This window comes from Tympanuchus pallidicinctus, unplaced genomic scaffold (genome assembly GCF_026119805.1).
Source record: "Tympanuchus pallidicinctus isolate F22 unplaced genomic scaffold, pur_lepc_1.0 scaffold13, whole genome shotgun sequence".
NCBI lineage: Eukaryota > Metazoa > Chordata > Aves > Galliformes > Phasianidae > Tympanuchus > Tympanuchus pallidicinctus.
The window spans coordinates 8,499,101-8,517,358 of record NW_026294648.1 but is presented as its reverse complement, the minus strand read 5'-3'; the positions used below and the strand labels follow the sequence as shown (position 1 = coordinate 8,517,358).

General features: G+C 49.4%; 1 protein-coding gene across 8 annotated transcripts in view; it reads left to right on the top strand.

Annotated features, from left to right (window-relative positions):
- The window catches only part of GABRA3 (gamma-aminobutyric acid type A receptor subunit alpha3), an 83,372-nt gene that overhangs the window by 4,354 nt on the left and 60,760 nt on the right, over positions 1 to 18,258 (top strand). For 2 of the 8 annotated variants that reach the window (XM_052672913.1, XM_052672912.1), the window contains exon 1: positions 13,074 to 15,441. The exons of 2 other annotated variants lie outside the window; for them this stretch is intronic. The gene's annotated coding sequence lies outside the window, so the exon portion shown is untranslated. 4 more of the 8 variants (XM_052672910.1, XM_052672907.1, XM_052672915.1 and 1 more) reach the window with 4 other exon arrangements.

Genomic DNA, 18,258 nt, shown 5'->3' with positions numbered 1-18,258 from the left:
CCCTGGTGGCCTGACATCTTTCCAGCTCTGCAGGTAGTGCAGAAGAGTCAACATGTTGAGTTCACTCTTGGTCTTTGGGAGTGTGGCAAGGCACTATAAAAAGGAGAGGAAGAGGCACAGGCTGCACAGAGAGGTGGGGGAGTCACTGTCCCTGGAGATGTTCAGGAAACATGTGGATGTGGCACTGAGGGACATGGTTTAGTGTGTATGTGGCGATGGGTTGGTAGCTGAGCTTGGTGATCTCAGTGATCTTTTCCAATCCTAAGTGGAAGCTGCCAGGGAAGTGTGAGCAGACCTGGAGCATGGAGACTTGCTGGTGGCTGCTGCAGCTGCCTGTATGGTGTTGAGCAGCACAGGAGATTGGGCATCACTCCCTGCTCCTTCATCCCTAGGGCATAGCAGGTTCAGAGCAGACATGGAGGGAGAGGTAAGTCGGTAGGGTCTGGAAGTCCCTGTGAATGGGGTGCTGCCCAGATGCATGCTGCAAACAACATTGTGTGTCTTGGCTGACAAGGAATTGCTATTTGAGAAATGGATTTGGGGCATGGGGTGAAAATTGGGGAAATGCTGGCAATTTCATTTCAGGTTAATGAAAATATGATTAACAGTTGTAATTAACTGATGAAACAGTGGCTAGTTCTCTGCCCCCTCCTGATGATTTATGAGATGCAGAGGTTACCTGTGCCCATGGTTTCTGCTTATGGCAGCACTTTACAATATCTCAAACTTTCTGCCTTAAAATCCCCTCCAGGCACAAGTTGCTGTGGCTTTAACTCCTGAGATGCATGTGGGGATGTGCTGCACACTCAGCATAACTGCCTCTGATCCCAGTCCTGTTGTTGGGAGGCTCAACAGCAGAGCCAGAGGCTATGGGTGTGCTGAGGGAAGAGCTGGGAAAGGGTTACAATCTGAAAGAGTAGCTGCTCCACAGCAAAGCTGTGGGGAAACTCAGCCTTGATCTCAGATGGGGCTGAGAGCTGAGCACCTGGGAGAAGCGGGTGCTTTCTAGACACAGGAGATGCCTTTCAGCCTTAAGTATATATTTAAATATCTAGGTGGACTTGTACAAATGTGAGATCTTAACTTAGGGGAGAAAGAAACAGAAAAGCACTGTGTGCACAACCTCCTACCGTGAACAGGACAACTGCATGAGTAACAGACAACTTCCTTTGGCATATTCCAGTATGAGGGCAGCATTTGTCCCCATGATGGAGACAGATGGCACTTCTGGTGTGTGTGCCCAAGGCAGACAAGAAAGCAATCCTCTGTCCCATCTGATCAGCTTCTGCTTTCTTTGGAGTCATTGTTAGGGATGTGCTTTTGGCTGTAGGGAAGAACAGGTGAGCTTTGCCTTGTTTGTCTGATTGCATATGCGTGATCTAAAAAAAGTGACTATCCATTTCTCTAAGGATACCTGATGAGCATTAAAAATACAATTGCAAGAATAATCAGGTCAGACTTCAAACAAATGCAAGGAAGCAGATCTGTTGAAGAAAGAGATACCTTGTTATGTCATTTTCTCTGAACAGTTCTTAAAGGCTGATCTTTCTCTTGGAGATCAAACTAAGGTTCTTCAGCCCAGGGATGGAACCCAGTACTCTTACCTACAAGCTGTGGGCAGATAAGAAGTCCCAACATGAAAGATAAAAAATGAAACAAACAAACAAAAACAACAGAGAGGGATCTTTCCAGGGTTCACAGCAGTGTAGGACATGGCAGGAGTAGACTTCTAGGGATGGCCTGTGCCTCTGTGGTCTGTGTGTGTGCAGACATGGTTGGGAAGCACAATGCACTGGGAGAAGTACCCTGAGGTCAGTGAATTGATCTGCTGGACATGGGGCTCTGCCAGCTTTGGGGGACACCTGGTTTGTGGCAATTTGAAGCCCTTGGAGAGGCATGAGGCTGTTGCTGTGAGCCCACGGTATCACAGAACCACAGAATGTCAGGGATTGGAAGGGACCTCAAAAGATCATCTAGTCCATCCCCCCTGCCAGAGCAGGAACACCTTGGTCAGGTCACACAGGAATGCGCCCAGGTGGGTTTTCAATGTCTCCAGAGAAAGAGACCCCACAACCTCTCTGGGCAGCCTGTTTCAGTGTTCTGTTACCCTCACTGTGAACAAGTTTTTTCTCATTTATGTGGAACCTCCTATGTTCCAGCTTGTATCCCATGCCCTAGAAAATGTTCCATTCCCTTAATTATCTTGGTGGCTCTGTGCTGGACTCTCTCAAGCAGATTCCTGTCCTTCTTGAACTGAGGGGGCTAGAACTGGACACAGTATTCCCCATGCAGTCATACCAGGGCAAAGCCTCTCTACCCTCTAAACACACCCTCTCTCATACACCCCAGAATGCTATTATCCTTCTTGGCCACAAGAGCACAGTGCTATAGTGGTTCCTGGGGTTGTACTTGCCCCTGTTGTTTTTCATTATATTTGCCCTTGCCCAACTCTCCAGCCTGTCCAGGTCTCACTGGATGGCAGCACATCCTTCTAGCAGCCATTCCTCCCAGTTTTGTGTCATTAGCAAACTTGTTGACAGTACACCCTATTCCCTCATCCAAGTCGTTGATGAATATATTGAATAGTACTGGCTCCAGTAGTGACCCTCAAGGAACTCCACTAGATACAGGCCTCCAACTAGACTCTGTCCCATTGACCACAACTCTCTGGCTTCTTTTCTTCAGCCAGTTCACAGTCCACCTCACTACCCAACTCTTATCCTTGATGTGCCTAGAGACAGAGCCATGGATAAGTTGTTCCATCACCTTTCCAGGAATGGAAGTGAGGCTGAGTGATCTATAGTTACCTGGGTCCTCCTTTTTGAAGACTGGAATGACATTTGCTTTCCTCCAGTCCTCAGGCACCCCTCCCATTCCCCTTGACAGTATGTCAATACTGGTATAGTTGGAAAAAATCTAGTGTTAAATTGCTGTTTGGTTGCAGCAGAAATGCAGAGTCATGGCTTGAAGCAGTGATTGAGCACCTGGTGGGAAGGCAGGGCCAATCCTGGGGAGCTCAGGTGCATGCAATGTATGTGAATGACCAGAAAGGGTGCAGCTAGGATCTACCCCTTCCCAAACCTCATTTATGGGTTGGCAGTGAAGGCGAGGGTATCTTGCTGGAGATTCCTGCCTACCTGAGAAACCCAGATGTCCTGAGATATCGAGAGCAGTGTAAGTAAGGAACTTCTGCAGCTCTGTGGTTGCTGGGTTAAGAGGGCTGGCCAGAGGTTCTGTTGGCTTTGGCCCTAATGCTGATAGGTAGCTTGACAGTCTGAGGTCTACTCTGCCTGGGTTAATGGAGCCTATAGTTTAAACCCTGAGTCTCCCTGGAGGAGGGAAAAACAACTTGAACAGCTCAGTTTTTGTTGTTGTTTTGTTTGTTTGTTTTGTTTTTGTTAAGTCTGAATGCAAAAGTATCATCTCATGGTCACTTCACCTACAAGAGGGACGCTTTCATGCATCCATCAATGGGATGCTAACGCTTGAATAAGCTTGTGTTTAAAGTGGAAGTTCATCTGAGAGAGCTGTCTCCCACGGATGTTTCCAGCTATGAGAAATGCACTCGCTGACCTGAATGGCAGTGACATGTGTGCAGGTGATATTATTTTTCTACAGCCTCTCTTAGCATGTGTGCAACCTTAGAACAGCACTCAGAAGCATGTGTTAACGGCTGCCAGAGGTGCTGTGTGTGAAGGGTGGAGTGGTCTCTGAAGACAAGATGCTCCGTCTAACTCAGGGCTTGGGTTTTGCTGGAGACCGGAGAGCAAGCACTTCTCAAACCGTTTTCCTTCCTCAACAATCGGTGGCCAGCGATTCCCAGTGGGCGCTCGTTCCTACGAAGGAGCGTCCTGAAGGCTTCTCTGCGGCCGCAGCTGCGGCGCTTCCTTCGCACGGCTGGCAGAGGGCAGCAGAAGCCACGGAACCGGCGGCGGAGGCGGGGCGAGCGCGGCGGCGCTTCCCGCGGCTGTGGTGCCCGGGGCCGGGGGCTTTTCCTCCGCGAGACCGCCGGGCTCCTTCAGGCGCTGAGCTCGGCAGCATCTGTTGCGGTTTGCCCGGCCGCTTTGCGGAGTTCTTTCACTGTGTTCGTGTTGTGCGTCCCTCCAGGCTCCTTCCCTAGGCAAGCCTGCAGGCAGCGCTGCGGCTTTAAGGGCGTGGGCATAGGTTCCTAGTTAGAGCGGCTGTGGCTGAAGCCCGAGCAAAGGAGGGAGGAGAGCGGAAGGCAGATAAACGGGAAAAAAATCTCCCCCGATGAACCGCTCCCTCCCCGTGAGCCGTTTGGGGCCCTGGGACACCCCTTCTTGGCCCCAGGGTGGTGCACAAACGGAGCCCCGGGCTTGGCTTTGCACAGAGCTTTTTCTCTCCAGAGCAGTGGAGTCCAGCCTCGCATTGATTTCCATTTGAGTCAGGCACTTCTTAAAAGCCCCAGGGGGAGCTTGCACAGCATCTGTGTCTCTGACGTTTCCAGAGAGAGCATCTTGCCAAGTATCTCGGTGTGTCAATAGCTGAGGGAATCCCTTGGTAACCTCCTTCCTGAGAATACTTCTCTCCAGGTCCTCTGAAACAGGGCGCTCTGGTGCCAGACGTTCCCACAGGAACTGCAGCCCTGTTTGGAAAGAGGCCATGATGAACACACTCCATGGCCACTCTGGATGTGGCTCTCCTTCCCTTTGCATTTTAGGAAGGCTCTTTGCAAGCAGGCGTAACCTCACGATATCTGAGTGACTTACACAGGTGTTTAACCCCCTGTAGAGCTCCTCCTGCAGACAGTGTTGTTCTCTGACCCCATCCTGGGTGGCGCCAGGGTTGCTCCTTGCAGTGCATCCATCTGCATGCAGCACTGCCTCTTTCTTGGGGCTCGGAGCTTTCTGTGAGGGTGAAGGCAGCTTTGCCATCTCCATACAGCGCATGACTTAATTCTGTAATGTTTTACAGTGATGTGATTATCAGCCCAAGTTAATAATATTTTTAGCAGCAAGCACTAAGCCCTCTTCTTTAGGGGAATGTCTTGGCAGAGGAGTTGAAGCAGTTTTAAATAGGTGGCTTCTTGGTGAGAAATAACCTTTCCCTGAATTGTCTCATCTGTTTTCACCTGACAAAACTTTCTTTGTTCTGGTTTATTATTATTATTATTTTCTCTTGGGGAGGCTTACCAGGCCTTATCAGCTTCCCCAGCAATGGAAAGCCCACATTGCTTTTCGAGGTAAAATGAGAGTGGAGAAAGAGATTAAGGCAGAAGCTACTGAAAAATATTCTGACTTCTTTCTGATTCAGGTAGGGATGGAAAGATGAAAAGGAAGCAAATTTCCCTCTGAAAATTTCTTACTGTTCTATCTGGAAGAGAGCTTGAAGTAGGAATGCAAGTCCTTAAAAATTCCAGTTCTTAAAAACATATATTTCTGAAGTCACTGAGGTGCCACTTCTTTCTAAAAGGTGATCTATTTTGATCTCAACAGGCTGCCACAACCCGTCCTTGTATCTGGTTCCTGCTAGCAGGGCAGTGCTGGAGCCCAGTGCAGCTGATGCACAGTGAGGTCTGTTTGGTTCCTGACAGCGGCGCCATCCTATGGCTGCAAACAGCTGCCCAGTGTCTGTGGTGAGAGCTGAAGGGCATTTCCATGGTAGGAAGGTTCAGCAGTGCTTGGTGAGCATGTCTTGGATGGCTTTAGGATGACTGGAGTCTGATAGCTCCACTTTCATGTATATTTTCCTACCGAGAGATAGAAACCTCTCCCCTGCTCCCTCCCCTTTCTCTCTTACTACTGTATATGTGGTACAGTGCAGTGTTCTTTCACAGCTTTCCTTCACAGCTGCAGTGTTTAGTGAATGAAGTACTGTCTCTTCAAACAGCCTTCTTGAGAAGCCATGCTGCTTTGTGAGCAGCCAAGCTATTTTGCAAGCCTGGTCATCTCTATCTTGATCTCACTGGTCTGTCTTCCTGGCCCAGTTTTTTTTCCTTGGCTTCGTTTCTAACTTTCTTTGAGCAAGGCTTCAGTATTTTGCATGCTGATGTTAATGAAATGTTCAGGCAAAGAAGCCTAATCTTTAGGAGCTGGAGGAAGAAAATGAAACCCACATCTCCTTACCTTATCCTCTCCCCTGTACTGTGCATTTGCATCAATACATTCCAATTATCTGACCTCCCCATAGATCTCTGAAGCACCTCTGCCTCACTGAATGCATGTGGTATCTGGTGCTTGCATTCAGTGTGGTTCTTCAGTCTTTCTTCTTTTGCCCGTTGTAGGATCTGCTCCTTTGCCTATTCAGGTGCTGCACAGTAGTACTCACCACCATTGTATCTGACTGATTCACACATGGTAATGAACTTAATTTCACACCACCGCTACAGGGAGTCAGGTTATTTTTATCTTACATTAGTGAAAATTGGCATGCAGTTCTTCAAGAAAAAAAAGCAGTGAATAGTTTTGGCTGTCAAACTGAAGATATATAGGGTCGTGATTTTGGAATACTTTACTCCCAAAGGTCCCTGCAGCGAAGCTTCTCCTGGGTAATAGTGGCTGCCCAGCACACCTGTAAGGCAATCCCAGGACATCTGTAAAGCAGGATCTGCTGTGCTTCATTGTGCTAATTCAGTCTGGCTGTGAGGTGGAAAAGAAGTTGCTGCGGTGACTTTTTCTGCTGCAGCTTCTGGCACTTTGGCTGGCATCAGATCTGCAGTCCACTGAACAAGGTCTGCTGGGCTCCTGGCAAAGCACGTGGCCATGCACCATGTGTGTAAGCTGACTGCAGCCTCCTGGAATTAGCAAAGCTTTCATTTCTTACCTTTCTGATCACCTCTGCAACTGGAAATTATCAGGTCTTCATCAAAATCTTGGTGCTTTGGATGTGGAGAAATTTCTGCTTATGGATGAAAATGTCCTTTTGGAATCCTCTGATTGGAGACCTTTCAGACTTGCTTCAGAACATGTGCTTTTCTAAACCCCACCTCCACATCCTCCCTCCAGCCAAGGGGAGCTGTCTGGTGGTTGCATATGCGATGCCCAATGCTACCCCTTTTGTCTAAGAAATTAAAACAAAGTAACCTGATTAACTAGGGTGAAAGGAATTAAGCCTGTGTTTGTGGAGATGAGGATCAACAAGGTCTCTTAACAACACTTGTTACTCTGGGCTTCCTTTGATTGGCATATCAGCAGCTACATGCCATAAATTACCAGGATGGATTCTTCTGTGCATCTAAATGCAGAAGTGAGGCAAAGTGTTATTTTAATTAATATCTAGTGTGTGGTTTTCCAGGTGCTGTGCAGCTCCTATCTTGACTTGTAACCTCTGTTCTTTCAATTCTAAAGTCCTATCTGTGCTAACAGTACTGCATGCCATCCTTGAACCTGCTCCTGGCTTTCTGTTGCTCCCATGTCCCTTGACAGAGACCTTTCCTTAAAGTGAGTATGTTTGTTGTTGCCTTGAGGAGATAGGAGGGGCTTAGGGACTGAGTGACATGATCTCTTGGCAGGTTCTAGGAGTTCTCCCAGGTGATGGGCTGGAGCTGCTGGCATGGATTCTGGAGTGAATTAGTTTGAGAGGTGTTCCTGGATGCCTGTGGGTCCACAGCAGAAATCTTGGTGCTCCCACTGTATTCCATTAGCAGCAAAGTGTGAGGTTGCATACCTTGGATTAGAAAGCACTTGAGGATGTCATTTACTCGGGCAGATTTCCCAGCTGACTGAGCATTCCTATTCCACTAATTATGAACCAAGAGGGTGTTGTATGCAGTGGCACCCAGACAAGAGGAGCTTTCCTCTCTAATGGGGGCAGGTTGGGAAAAAGCATAATGGATATGCTAATTGTTATCCTCTCCCATTATGTGCAATCAGTTGGAACAAAGTAAAGCTTCCTTTGGTAGCTCCTGAGAAATGTGGTGCTCAGATGCTGCAGCTGGCTCCTTCCAACAGCTGGCATCCGAGTCAGCAGTGTAGATGAAGTGTATCAGGAAGGGATAGCTCAGAGCCAGGACTGGCTGGAACTGGCAGCTTTTCTGAAGTCACCTGGAATAGCCAATGCAGGACTGTGTTGTTTTGTTTCTAGCTGGTGTGGGTCACAGGAGGATGAAGTTGCTTTTTCAAATTTCCCAGAACTGAAGTTTGGAAAGTGTAGGGCTGAGAGGAAGCAGTGACCTCAAAATCCTACCAACCTCTGGCTTCCCTCTGCGTAGGGCTGCTCTCGGTCAGGTGGTTTGATCTCACTCCTGCAGCTTTGGGGCAGTTTACAGAATCCCTCTTCTCAACTCGAGTGTCCTTTAAATCCCCAGGCCCATGTTTTCCTATTTGGCATTGCGAGAAGCTGTGCATCCCCATGCCAGGCAGCTGATAGCAGCAGAACATCTGCCTGCTTCTGTGCCCCGTGGATCTTCCTCCTGAGCATAGCTGCCTCACTCTGCCATGTGCCTTCCTATCATCAGATGCACAGCTCCTTTTGCTGGCTTGTGCTGTTTGTCTCTGATTTAGTTGCACTAAAAACCCTCCTGAAGCAGATAGGTCCTGGAAGGGCCTTGCCTGTTGGTGGTGCATTTGCAGTAGCTACTGACAGATGGATCCTCAGTGCTCTGTGCTGGAAAAGGTACCAGATCCTGCCCTGGTGCTTAATGCTGTCTGCTTAATCTGGGACAGGATGAAGAGAGGCAAAGAGGACTATTTAAGCCTCCACTTTGCCCCAGTTCTGACAGGCAGCTGGTGTTGTGGTTTCCAACATACATCTGAAGGTGTTTCTGAGAGTGGGAGTCACTGACAGTGGTAAGGAATTAGGGATGAAGTGGACTGGAACTGGTGGCTAAGCTGTCCTCCAGCATGCTTCCACCCCTGGTACTAGCAGTTGCATATGGCAGATGCATGAGGAACTGCCTAAGTGCCAGGGAGATAGCCCGTGGGCATGCCTGGGGCTGGAGCTGTCCCTTTTTTGGTTGCTTCACTGCTTGCCAAGAGGTTATCACAAACCTTTCTAAGCAGCTCCTTCTCTCATTAAGTGAGCTCTGGCTCAATGTTGCTTCCTAGGGGGCTGCTCCAGGAGGCAGAGATTGGAGTGTCCTGTCTCCTGCAGCCACCACTCACCTTAATCTCATGAAGAGCTCTTATTACCTGAGTCTCTGCTGTTTTGTTTCAGCTAATTAGTGTTGATGAGATCCACTCACTATTAGGCAGTCTCCTGTTCTTCAGCTTCCTGCAGTCCTCATAAAGTTTACCAAACATGGCAAGATATTAAACCTTTCAGGCACCATAGCACATGCACTGCAGTGGCATTTAGAATCCTTGTTAAAGCAGAAGATTCAGCTGATGTCTTTAGGAAGCGTCTTTAGGAACTTCTCTCCTGCTGACAGACTCCATCTACAACAGAGTTGTGTGGCTAACTATCCTGCCTGATGGAGAGGATCCTAGAATTGCTGCTTCAATGAAAGTACAGCCAATCTCTAATGCAGTAAGTTCTGGATTACGTCAGAATTGATACTTCCCTTGGAATTTATGGTCTTGGTGCCCAAAGCTCAGCCACATCTTTGGGCCAGGAGTTTTGCTGCTGTTTGGTGTACAACTATGAAAAGGGCTCAGTTTCATTAAGCTGTGATGAGACCAGTTTCTTTAAAAGGAGAGACTCAATCTGGCATAGAAAGCTGAGGAAGGTGTTTAGAGGGAAGGTAGGACATGGGATAACATTCTGTGTAATTTGAGCATATGGCATTTTCCTGAGACTTTGGCTAATGCTGTCAACTCCTGCAATTTAGTGTGAATCTCCTGTTGTTTGGCTCTGTTTCAAGCTCCTGGTTTTGGCTTAGTGTCATGTCACTCTCCACACAAAATAAGTTCAGTTTTCTGGGGCCCAGAAGGATCCCAGATCAGAAAAGCAAGCCAGCAGCCATCCTAAAGCCAGTCCTCCCTAAAACCAGCCTTCCTATGCAGTTGATTTATTAGCGTTATGCACCTAAATTGCTTAAGCATATTTGGATTTCACAGGCATACACAATGTTAGAAATAGAAATGCTGAAGCATCTAAAACCTCACGACTCCACAGGGGGTTTTTTGAACTGATGCTGCTATTGTAACTGCAAAAGAGATGTGCCTGTGTCTAGGTCTTTCTCTCCAGGTTCAGTTTTGCCCTTGCCAAGGGACTGCAGGACAAATACAGTTTCTTTCAGGCCCATTAGTTTTTATGAATTTGTTCTACTGCCAGCTTATATTTCTTGAAATTCAAGGCGATGAGCTAGCCCTCCTAAAAGAGCTCTGGTGCTTCTCCATGTAGCTGGGTCTGCCTTCTGGATTTTTGGATGGATGCATTCTGTCAGAGAAACAAGGCTCCTGCTCTTTGCTCTTACAGCATCCGGGGGCACAGACCTGGAGCTCAGCAATGGCGTGTAGGAAGCTTTTTAGCTCTTTGAGTTGTTGGGTGGATGTATGAGCTGAGCATCTATGTAAGACGGAGATATAGCCATCCCAATGGCCATGTGGATTTTATTGTACGTGTTTGAATATGGTAAAACTCCAGATACACTGGGGTTGTTATCTGAAGCAGCAAGGATTATGTGATGCTGTAGTGTTGTGTAGCACCTTGGGCATCCCTTGGCATTGCATGTAGATCAGCACCTTTCAGGTCTAGGAAAAGCAAAGGTAATTTTCCTCAACCTTTCCACACTCCCATGCTCAGTCATGGCTTGCCTCGGATCTCAAGTGAACCATCTGAAAGCTATGCCCTGGCCCATTGCCCTCCTGTTTCCCTCCTGCACACTGCTGCAATGCACCAACACCTTCTACAGGCGGTGCTTCCCTTCTTGACTGCTTTGCCAGGTTTATGGAGACTGCACTCCTGGTGGTGGGAGCCACCTTGGCATTTGATTCCAAGGTTAAGCCCCACCATTGAGTTCTTGAAGTGTATGCATGAAGTGACAGACTACATAATGTATGTTGTGGAATATAAAGATAAAGCTGTCTCCTTTCACAAACCCTGAGATTTAGGGTAGGAGACTTTTAGTGTGGGAAAGTTTGTTTCCTATAGGAACCAGAAGGTTTTTAGCTCCACCTGCTTCCAACCACCCAGCACAGGAGATGCCAGCCAATGGGATTACTGGTAAAGCGGTACCCAGAGGGCAGTCCTGCTGAAATAAAGCTTTGAAGAGGGCTACCACTTTACACTGTGCTGGGGGAAAGATTGTTCTTAGTGTTTCTGAGGCATCAGGGAGAGCAGAATGCTTTAGGTGGCTTTTGTCCCCTTCAGGAGCTTCACTGTGGACGTGCTGGAGTGGGGAAGGGAGGAGGATTGCTTACCATGGAGAAAGTTGTTACCTTTCTACCTCAGCCCGGTGCTGTGTCTGCTTGCTAGGTTCTGGCCAGTGGTGCAGCCCTTCCTGCACACTGCTTAAGACTGAAGTTCTGCATTACTGCAGCAGCAACCCCAGGCTCTTCTCCCTTTACAAAGGAGGAAGACTTTGTACGGGTGGCTCCAGTTTGCCTGCGCACTGGGAAAACCAACATCATTTTAGTTCTGTTCCTTTGTGTTGCTGCTAGACTCTGCTTGAGGGCTGCAGTGTGGTGCACAGCACTCTGTCTGTGTTGGACAGCCCTGAAGGTTGGGATGGCAGTCGCAAAGCTGCCAGCGGTGTGCAGGATGAGCCGTGACCCCCATCTCTGACCGAGGTTGCAGGCAGGTGGCTGATTTATGGCCGTGGTGAGATAGGGGTCTCTCAGAGTTAAGCTGTAGGCGAGTTGCCATGGAGACAGGCTAATAAAGCACCAGGCAGCAGCCGGCTCTGACGATGGAAGCCCTGCTACGGGTGCAAGGAGCAGGTGGGTGGAGAGAAGGAGCAGCTGGTATGGTGGGGATGGAGGGTGAGCACCAGGAGAGTGGGACAGGAGTTGGGTTTTTGAGATGGCCCTGGATGCTCTGAGAGGGAAAGGGGTGAAGGGAGAAGAGATTCTTCTTCCAGCCCTTTTTGGGAGGAGTATGTCAACATGGTGCTTTTCGGGGTAAGCGGCAGCCTTTGATGAAGGAGCTGGGCCTGTGTGCATCGTGGAGCATCTCCTGTTTTTGCATTAGCTACTTGTTTGCTTACTGTATGCAGGTTGGTTTCTTTCTCAGCAGCTCAGAGGGCCTCAGAGAGGATGAGTGGGGGTGTCAGCTTGCAGAGGCCACCCAGTGCAGGACTGGTGCAACAGACTTTTGTGGCCACGCTCATGGCTAGATTGTTTGTAGAGAAAATGGGACTTGCCCCATGCCAAAGTGGGTGCCTGCATGCAAGAACCACTCTGACTGGAATACTCTCCTAGTGCTGATGAGCCTTCAGCCTCAGAGCAGGTTTCCAGCACCCAACAACTCTGGGGAGCCACATGTCACTGGGTCACATCTCCATCAACACACTGCTTCTGCCCTTTGGTGTTCCTTGGATCAGTGCTGTACCCTGACTGCTGCTATGTAGGAGCTGCAGCTCCCTTGAGTGCTGGATCTGGGTGTCAGCTGGAATGAATGCGGATGGCACAAGCTTGCTTCAAAGAGCTTGGATGTGCAAGACCTGTGCTGCACATCCCTAATCCCGTGATCCAGCCTGTACCTTCAGAAAGGACCATCCAGTCTAAATGCTTCACTAGGCCAGCAGTTATTAAATCTGCAATCCCTCTCAGTGCAAGGGCACTGTAGTATAGATCTATAACTAAGCACACTTCTATTCTGGCTGGTTGAACAGGGTGGCAGAAGTGAAAGGCTTAGCTAATTATAAGCAAGATATTCCCAGGCTGCTGTACTTCCATTTTGAGAGATTACTCTTCAGTAATATGGTGACAGCCTGAAAGTTTAACCTTGATCATCATAAAAAGGGTTTTGCCTCAATGCCATCTCATTCTGGAGTGTGCCAGAGTTCAGGTAAGCATTTCAACAAGTAAAGGAGAGGGTTTTTTTCAGTAGTATATTTTAAGAAGGATATAAAGCTTTATGATGGAGGGATGCATTAAAAGATAATTGATCACAGGTCTCACATGATGTTTTTATGCCTCTGAAATAGATGGATGTTATCTACAGAGACTGATTTTTAGGGTAGGGCTGTATTCTTCCAAACAGAGCAAAGGTCAAGATGATTCTGGCTGACTATGAGCAGCTATTGATAACATTGCCTTCTCTTTCAGAAAAGGTTTCCTAAAGCAGGGCTTCCTGAGCTGGTTAATGCCTTCTCCCCTCGCCAGAGTCTCAGCTCCCCTGTTGATTACAGTTATCATGTGCTTCTGCTGAAGACCCTTGTGTCTTTATGTCCCTATCCAGATGACAGGAGCACTCTCCTTCTCTATGATTAGTTGGAATCTTCACTTGCTAGGATGAAAGAGGTCTATTTCTTCCGTTAGAATTGGGGCTTCCTTTGATATCCCTATTGCAAGGAGGGCTGGCCAGCCCTTAAGGGGCACAAATCATGCAAGGCTTTGGAGCCTTTCCAGGAGGAGTGGTGTCTGTGACTTGGCTGGTAGAGATTCTGATTACTGCTGCTTGGTTGGCTGGTGGTAGACCTTGCTGTGGGGCACAGGTTCCTGCTCTGCCAAAGGTCTGAGTGTGATATGACCTGGATCCAGCGCATCTGGAAGGATGAGAAGGGTGCAGTGTGCACATCCACTGACCTCCTTCTCACTTATAGTGGCTTTAGGTGGGGTACCTTTTGCAGTGCTGACAGCTGTCACTGCTCATGTGACAACATCCTTCAGTTTGTGCTTCTTTCTGTCTCTGAGAGGGAAAGGGGTGAAGGGAGGAGAGATTCCCCTTCCAGCCCTTTTGGGGAGGAGTATGTCAATATGGTGCTCCTCGGGGTAAGCAGCAGCCTTTCTGTCTGACCCCAGTTATGGCCACTTCCCCTCCTTTTACAAAGGGAGTCTACTACATGTTATGGCTGCAAAGGGAGGGATTTTGTATAATTTTGGACTTGTTAGGAAAACTTTTTCAATAAAGAGCTTCATGCCCAAGACTATTTCAGGCTGCTGGCAGTGGCAGAGGAGACCTCTCAGTGAGCCAAGAAGGCACCTGGGAGTGGAGTGAGCTATGCTGTTCCTGGGGAAGTCTGTATTGCTGTTGCTTATGGATGAACAGGCCTCAAGAGAACCACATTCTCTGTTGCCTGAGACTATTGTTAGCGCTACTTAAGCCTATAAATCTTGGAATGTTCTTCAATATGAGCCATTTAGGTCTTGAGTCACTTGTCTCCGGATATGCTCGTCTTGCTGATTGTGTTTCATGACTCTTCTTCTACCCAAGGCAGCTCTTGCCAACAGCTGAGTCAGTTTGGAAAGGAGGAAGAACAAGCATGAGGGCCTCCTCTGCTCTGATCCTATAGGGAATCAATGCTCCTGAGTTATCAGGGTCCTGTGCGTTGCCCTACCCCTGGGAATGGTTCACAACAGTGTTTTCCCATGGAGTGTCACTTCCCCATGGGAAGGTCGTAGCTCAAGTCTTCAGGACTCTTACTTCTCTGTGTGTTGGGCCTCCTGCTGCGCTCTCTCCTGTTCCCTTGCCAACACTTATTTACAAGCGTATAAATTAGGAACAGAAGGAGATGTGCTGTGGAAGAAATTCTGAAGTAAGCAGAAACTTGGTGTCAATAAGTATGGCTGGCTTTTGTTGTTCCCTGGACTCTTCTGTGTGCTTTGAGTGGGAGATGGGATTCGATGATCTGAAATCTCTTCCAATGTGAATTTTCCTATGTTTTCCCACAGTTGTGGGAAAGGAAAAAATATAAAGGTTCTCTACTGGCTGCACACATATCTCACTCTTTTCTTGAGTAATGCTTTAGATTCTTCTGGGAAGCAAGGATTGGGCTATGGAAATGCAGAGAACTGATACTTGGACTGGATTTAACTGTTTACATGCTCTCCTTCAGATTCTTGCCACAACATTTTTAGTGCTCAAAGGTATTTTTGAGAAGGGAGTGATACTTATGGTTATCGTCCTTCCTCATCCCAGACCCTCACTGGCAGAGCAGTGGTTATGTGCCACAAAGTCACAGCTGCGGCTGAGTCCTGCAGAGTGTTCCACAAGGAGAGCTCTGCAGGGACAATATATTTTGAGTGCGCCTTACTGTCAGCTGTTGTCTGCCCAGCTTCAGCTGTGGGGCTCTGCAGAGCCTCCTGATCCCAGCTGGCTCTGGCCGGTGCGTCCTGCATTGCTTTGTCTGGCATCGCGCTTCCTCTGGGATCCCCTCACCGCCACTTCGTCCTTGCTTTTACTGCCTACTCCTCGGAGCATCTGAACCTGTCTTCCTCCTCCCGCCCTTCCTCTGCGTTTGTTTTCCTCTGCGTGCCGTTTTATTGCAATATAAACCTCCGGCAATTCCAAGTTGCAGTCCCAACTTTCCTGCCAGGATTTGGGCCTTGCGGGGGACGAGGCAGCAGCCTGATAGGGTTCGGGGTACAGCACCCTTCGGGGTGCCGGCTGCCTCCTTGCAGAGCCTCAGCGCCTCGGGGAGCGCCCACACTTCAACAGGTAGGTGCTGGGAGCAGCCCGCTGTGCTCCCCTCGTCCGGCGCTACGGAAAGGATGCTGGGCTTCAGCGGAGGGCTGTGATATCGCTTGGGGCAGGGAGGGCGGCGGGGTAAGGGAGCTGCCTCCCGTTCCGATCCGCGCGAAGCGGGTGGTTAAACCCTCCTCCGGGCCGCGGGGAGGAGGAGGAGGAGGAAGGCGGGGGGATGCTGCTTCCCTCCCTCCCTCTCTCCCTCCCTCGCCGCGGCCGGAGGATCGCGCAGGCGGCGGCTGGCAGCCCGGGCACGGCGGGCTCGGGGCCGCGGAGCGGTGCGGGCTCCGGCCCCCCTCCTCCCCCCCCCGTCTGGGGCAGCCGGCGCGGCGGTGAGTGCTCCGCGGGGGTCCCCGTTTTGTTGGGTGGGTATCCCTCGCCGGGCGTGGAGATGGGCGTGCGGGGAGGGGCTGCACCCCTGGCTATTGTCTGTCGGCCGGTGAGCGGTGGGGGGAGAAAGGAAGAGGACGGGGCGTTGAGAGGGAGCATCCTTGATGCCGCAGCAACTCCGGAGCACGTTCGTCAGGAGCAGAGCGGCAGCCCGAGCTGTGCGGGGGACCTCCGGCCCGGCCCACCCGTGCGGGGAACGGGGAGAGAGCAAATGCCTGAAAGAGAACGAGATGAGCCCGGGTCCTGGAGCCGGACGGCATATACAGGGGAAGGGCTGAACAGAGAGAACAACGTAGTAAAGCAAAGTCAAATTTCCCCCTGAATCCCATAGCCAGGCCTAATGGGCATCGATGCTGAGTTGGGATTGGGATGAGGAAGAAAGGGAAGGAGTGGAGTGGTCTCTGAGAACACTATAGGAGGGAAGGGAAAAAGACTCCAGATCCTCCTCCTGCAAATTAATGGGACTGAGATATGGATCATTTAAAAGGAGTAGCGTAATGCAATTATACATTAGACAGTTCTCACTGCAACGTTTATCCATTGTTCCCTGCTTTGCCTTCTGCCAGAATGATTCTGGTCTGGATGAGGGGAGTATAATTGAGGAAATAATTCATTTCCCTGGCCGGTTGCAGCCACAGTCTCTCCTGAACCTTCAGGCTACCTGTATTTGCAGCAGAGTCCTCAGGCAGAGAGGGGGATCTGGGACCCTCTTTGAGGCTGCTGCTGCCATGGGCTGGTTGGTGGGAGCAGCTCTGGTCCCTACTCACCTGAGGAGCTCTGACAGTGGCAGCGGCGCAGGTTTGTTCCCTCACCTCTCAATCCTTGCACTGAGTGAGAAGAAGAAAAATAACAGGTGGTGAGGCAGGAGCAGCCTGCAATACGAGATGCTGCGTGTGCTTCGGGCAAGTCCTCTTTTTTCTGTAGTCTGTCTTTTAACTCTCTTTATCCCAATGGATAAAAGATCTCAGACTGTTTTGAGAAGATGCTGTTGCGGAGGATGGAGCTCTGTCTGCTGCCCTTCCGCCAGTGTCTGTGGTGGCTGTCTGCCCTGCAACGTGTGCACACAAGTGCAGTGCAAGGAGAACGCAAACGTGCCGCTCCTGCTTACATCCAGAGATGGGAGCAGCTGGGGTGGTTGTGGCTGCACCTGGGCCCTGTGGCACACGCTTGGCTGGGGGCTGCATCCCTTTCCATTCGATCTCCTCCCAGTTCATAGCAGCGCTCAGTGCTGTGGGTATGCACACATGCATTTGCTGCACCGCTGCACTGGGGGGCTGCTGCTTTTGCTTTTGGAGCTTTTATCAGCACTCTGCATCAAGCAGCTTTCCTCCTCCTGTTTTCTCCTCTCCTTTCTTCTTTGTTTGAAGCTGCCACCTATCCCACTTCACTGTCAGCTTCCCCTTTGCCTTTTTCTGCTTAATTCATTCTTTCACCTTGGTTTCTTTTTCACTAAACAGACCTCTTCCTCTTCACTCTGCTCCCTCTCAACACTATAGAAGAAGCCCAGCTCCTCATCTCAGTAGGAGTATTCCTGCCAACTGTTTACAAAAAGTAGCACAATACCCAGGCTGAATACTGACATAATTACATACCCAGCCAGAGTGTAGTAAATAATCCTGCTTTCAAGCTTGTGCCCAGTGGAGAGTCTTTTGCCATCTCCTTTAGCCCAGGGGTGAATGTATTCTACTTGGCTGCTTTTACTTATATTCTGGAAATAAAGTCAGTGCAGTCAGTGCACATATATGGTATTGCCATATAAATTTCCCATCTACACATTACGTGTCTGAATGTGCATCGTACATCTCTGCTCCTGGTGCGGGCTGTGAGAATAGTGCTGGGCAAGCATGAAGTCAGGGAAGGAGCAACTGCTGAGCTGTGGTTATTGTTCCATCAGTAAGGAAAGATGGCTGTGGGGTGAAGGTCAGGAGCACGGGGTTGGCTGGCTGCTTGGTTGGGGTGCTGGCTGGTTTCCCAAGGATTTGTGTATGTACAGTGTGAATGCTGACTGTGGGCATTGTCAGCACAGTTGTATTTCCAGTAGTGCTCTGAGCCCGTCTGTCTGCAGTTGCTCTGATTGTGAGTCAGTCTGTCTGCAGTTGCAGTAGCCGTGAATCAGTGTCTGCCTGTAATTGTGTGGGTGAATCAGTGTTGGCTTGTTACACTTGTGAGTGCAAGCGGTTTCCTGTAGCGGCTGTGGGTGTGAATCACTCTACAGTCCCTCTGGATGTGTTTTCAAGTGGAGAACTGCAAAACTGAGATTAGTTTTGTTTTGATGAGAAACTGTCAGGCAGCTCCTTGTTTTGAAAAATTAAAGCTAAGCTGGGAGTTGGACATGGAGCTCACTCAACTCCATCACCAGCCTTCTGCAGCAGGGACCCAGATCAACGCTTGCTTTTGCGA